Here is a 5,157-nt window from a genome sequence, read left to right as displayed (position 1 = left end):
GCTAAGGATGTCTGACTGCAGCTTAGGTCTGCTCCCCGCTGGCAAGTGGACATCCCCTGAGGGCTGCTGGGCTGCCAGAGGGATGTCTGATTGCCATCTTAGGCCCAATCCCCCAGGGAGCAGGCCTAAGCCAGCAAGTGGTCACCCCCGAGGGGTCCCAGACTGCGAAAGGGCACAGGCCGAGCTGAGGGACCCCCTACCCCCGAGTGCACAAATTTTTGTGCACCGGGCCTCTAGTTACCTAATAATAGACAAACATGTAAATTGACCATCCCTCCGCTACACCCACCAGCCAATCAGGAGAGTATGCAAATTAACCCAACAAAGATGGTGGTTAATTTGCATGCGTAGGCTTGAAGCGGTGGAGCGAAGACTGAAGGCCCTGGCTGGAGCAGCAAGAACTGAAGGCTCCGGCAGGAGCAGCGAGGACTGAAGGCCTGGGTCCTGGGTACCGGAGGAAAACTGGTGCCGGCAGCCAGGGGAAGGGAAGGCCTATTGCATGAATCTTTTCATGCAACGGGCCTCTAGTTTAGTATATAATTTATAAAATGAACATATAGGTTACTCAGATTCCAGACAAAGTGCCTGGCATTCATCCTTTCTTCTAGATTGGCACCTCTCTAAGTGTGCTCTGGAGACTTTCAGGGACCCTTTCAGGAGGTCTGCAAGGTTAAAATTATTCTCATAATAATTCTATAACTTCATAATAATTACTTTCTCTCATGAGTATACAGTGGAATCTTCGACAGGTTATATGAAAACAGACTGAATGCAGAAGCTGACATGAGAATACAGCTGCCAGATATTAGAGACTTGCAAAAATGTAAAATAATGCTATTCTTCTCAAAGTTTGTTTTGGAATTTTTTTCCATAGTGTTAGTTATATTATCAATATAATCAATGTATTGTTATCTGTAAATGAATTCATAATATATTAAATTATTTTCCATTTTAATTTTTAAAGCAGTACATATTAATAGATATTATTCACATGAACAAAAACTCCAGAAAAAGTGCTCTGGGGTCTTTGATAATTTTTAAGAGTATAAAGGATTCTTGACAACATAGTTTGCAAACAAACTGCTGTGCTGGATGACACTGAGAAATCAAACTTCTCAAGATTTTCTTTCTGTTTATTTATTGATTTTGGAGAGAGAGAGAGGAAGGGGGAAGGAGGGACAGAGAGAGAGAGAAAAATTGATTTGTTGTTCCACTTATTTATGCATTCATTGGAGCCAGCCAGGGCATCTTGTGATTTTCTGTCCTCTCCAGGATCAATTTGTTGTCCAAACTTTAAAATAATCTGTAAGACTAAACCTCCTTTTGCCTTCAAGTCTGAATAAGTGAGCATTTAGTGGTCTATAATGTGAAGGTACTCCTTTCCACCTGCCATTCCAGGAACATGAGTCTAATGATCCAACCTGATTGTAATCTATCTGTCTTGCTTTATAGAGATCATTTCATTTGCCCTTTCCCTGCCCTCCAGATATATGGTAGCAGCTGACCTAAGCCTGGGTTAATTAAGATGAAATTACTACTTTGCTTGTTCATACCAAAGACAGGAGCTATACTTATCAAATTTCTCAACTGGTATATCATGGCAAGTAACATAGATTGGTTATATTATGCTGAGATGCTGCTCTCAGTTCTCAGGGTAGTACATGGGGCCTGTAGTAGCCATAAACACTTAGCCTGTAGCCTTGGCCTCATATACCTCACTGTGCAACACACATTTTATTTTCTACACTAGAGGCCCGGTGCACAAAATTTGTGTGTGGGGCGGGGCAGGGGGGAGGAGTCCCTCAGCCCGGCCTGTACCCTCTCGCAGTCGAGGACCCCTCAGGGGACGTCCACCTGCCGGCTTAGGCCTGCTCCCCATGGACATCCCTCTCGCAGTCCGGGACCCCTTGCTCCTTACCACCCGCCTGCTTGCTGCTCCTTACCACTTGGTTTGCTGCTCCTTAGTGCTGCCGCAGAGGCAGGAGAGGCTCCCACCACCACCGCTGTACTCACCAGTCATGAGCCCAGCTTCTGGCTGAGCGGCGCTCCCCCTGTGGGAGCGCATTGACCACCACGGGGCAGCTCCTGCGTTGAGCGTCTGCCCCCTGGTGGTCAGTGCGCATCATAGCGACTGGTTGTTCTGGTCATTTTGCCATAACGGTCACTTAAGCTTTTATTATATAGATGTATAGCAACATGGTTGAGTTGGGAAGCATTGTGACTTGTCAAAATTAATATATAAAAAGAAAAATAACCATAAAAGAAACAGAAATAAGGAATGGGATAAAGGGGGAAATACAATAAAAAGAAAAAGGTCTTATATAGACTGAGGATGGTGTATCATTAGATGAAGAATATCGAGTAACTAAATTACCTGAATCTGATCTGAATACTCCCCACTACACACACACACACACACACACACACACGAGAGAGAGAGAGAGAGAGAGAGAGAGAGAGAGAGAGAGAGAAACAAAGGAGATAGCTGAGGTGATGATTAAATAAAGGGTTTTAGGGCCAAAATGAAGTCTGTTTAGAGAATTTAATCCTTAAGTACAAAAGCAGCATTTGAAAATCATCCCCTAAAACATATGTATCCCTTAAGAGGAAATGCAGAGTCCCATAGAAAACAGATTCAGAAAGTCCTTTACCTTTACAACTGAATTATTAATAAATCAATCACATTAAAAATTAGAGGGGCTTCTGCAGAGTGGAAAGAGAAGGAGAGCGTAAAGAGGACATTCAAGCAGAGGGAACAGCATGTACTAAAATAGAGATATAAGAAACAAAGTCTACTTAGAGAATTATGGAATGCATTAGAGGCAGGGGTGACAGTGATAACAGTGATAGGAGAAAAAAATTATACAGATAGTTAGGGGCCAGATCACAGGTGCCTTGTATGTTATGCTAAGCTTGAACCTTATCCTGTAGTTTGATAGTCACTGAAAGGCCTTAGATTGGGGGTGGGTGGGTAGAGAAGAGATGAATGGATCTATCTACACTAATAAAAGACAAACATGCAAATTGACCATACCTTCGCTATGCCTTAAGCCATGCCCACCAGCCAATCAGAGTGACTATATGCAAATTACCCCAACCAAGATGGCGGCTGGCAGCCACGGAGCTGGAGCAAGCAGGAGGCTTGGTTGCCCCAATGATGGAGGAAGCCAAGCTTCCCACCTGCCGCTGCCGGCTCTGAGCTCCACTCAAAGCAACAAAGTTTCAATTATAGAAGATAAATAAACCCCAGATACCTGCTTTCAGCCTGCTGTGGCCACAGAGCTGGAGCGAGCAGGAGGCTTGGGTTTCACCGGGTGATGGAGGAAGCCAAGCTTCCCTCCCGCCCGCCCTGGCTGGCTCTGAGCTCCTCTCAAGGCTACAAAGTTTCAATTATAGAAGGTAAATAAATCCAAGAATAAAAAAAAAAAGAAAAAAAGGAGAGGCTGGGGGCTTCCGTCACCGGAGGGGCTTGGCCAGCCTTAAAACGGCCCTCAGCCCCTCACCCAGGCTGGCTAGGCACTCCAGCAGGGCCCCGACCCTGAAGGGGGTGTGACCAGCCTGCAAACAGCCATCAGCCCCTCACCCAGGCTGGCCAGGCACCCCAGCGGGACCCTCACCCTGATCCGGGACACCCTTCAGGGCAAACCAACCAGCCCCCACCCAGGCACCAGGCCTCTATCCTATATAATAAAAGGGCAATATGCAAATTGACCCTAACAGCAGAACGACTGGGAATGACTGGTCACTATGACACACACTGACCACCAGGAGGCAGACACTCAATGCAGGAGCTGCCCCCTGGTGATCAATGTGCTCCCACAGGGGAGCTCTGCTCAGCCACAAGCCAGGCTGATGGCTGCCAGTACAGCGGTGGTGGTGGGAGCCTCTCCCGCCTCCTCAGCAGCGCTAAGGATGTCCGACTGCAGCTTAGGCCTGCTCCCCGCTGGCAAGTGAACATCCCCCAAGGGCTCCCGGGCTGCCAGAGGGATGTCTGACTGCCAGCTTAGGCCCAATCCCCCGGGGAGCGGGCCTAAGCCAGTAGGTGGTCATCCCCCGAGGGGTCCCAGACTTCGAGAGGGCACAGGCCAGGCTGAGGGACCACCCCCCACCAAGTGCACAAATTTTTGTGCACCGGGCCTCTAGTATATTAATAAAGAACTGTCATCACCTAAAGGCTATTGTAAAACATCCATGCTATAAATGATAAAACATTGAACTAAGACTATAGAAATAGAAAGGGTGGATTTAAGATACACTGAGGAGGTAAAACTGATAGAACTTGGTGACTGAATAGATGTAAGAGGAAAAGAAAAGGAAGAGTCAAGCATGCCTTTCATGTTTCTGGCTTGGGAAACTAAGTTGATTATGGTGTCTCAACCAAGTAGAGAATAAGATAATAGCAAATTTGGGAGTGACAAATGAGGTGTATGTGCTGAAATGGGACACTGAAATGGAACTGTCTAGTAGGCAAATAAACTTAGAAAAGGGACTTCACACACACACACACACACACACACACACACACACACATCTGAGAAAGAAAAAGAAAGTGAGAGAAGAATATAGGTGGTAACTAAAATTGTGGGGGGTGGATGTTACTACATAAGAAAGCAATATAAATTGAAAAGAGAACCAAGGTCAGAATCCTGGTTAACAACCAGCATAAAAGGTGAACTGAGGCCGAACTGGTTTGGCTCAGTGGATAGAGTGTCGGCCTGTGGACTCAGGGGTCCCAGGTACGATTCCGGTCAAGGGCATGTACCTTGGTTGCAGGCACATCCCCACTGGGGGGCGTGCAGGAGGCAGCTGATTGATCTCTCTCATCGATTTTCCTGGCTCTCTATCCCTCTCCCTTCTTCTCTGTAAAAAATCAATAAAATAAAATAAAAAATAAAAAAAATGGTGAACTGAGGGGACAGGAGTCCTGTCAAATGAGGTAGAAATCCAGTATCCACTGGCTTTGGCAATTTGGAGATTTTGGGTAATCTTTACCAAAGAAATTCCTGTAAGTAAAATGGAGGCTCTAAAAGACATTAATGAGTTATAGCAGTGAAAGATATGAGGAGGAGCAAGAAAGAAGTGAAAATAGCCAAGACTCTCAAGAATCTGGGCTAAGAAGAGAAGGAAATGCCTGCAGCGGAATCACTCGATCTAAAA

Source organism: Myotis brandtii, unplaced genomic scaffold, assembly GCF_000412655.1.
Source record: "Myotis brandtii unplaced genomic scaffold, ASM41265v1 scaffold517, whole genome shotgun sequence".
Lineage (NCBI taxonomy): Eukaryota > Metazoa > Chordata > Mammalia > Chiroptera > Vespertilionidae > Myotis > Myotis brandtii.
This window is presented reverse-complemented; position numbering follows the sequence as displayed.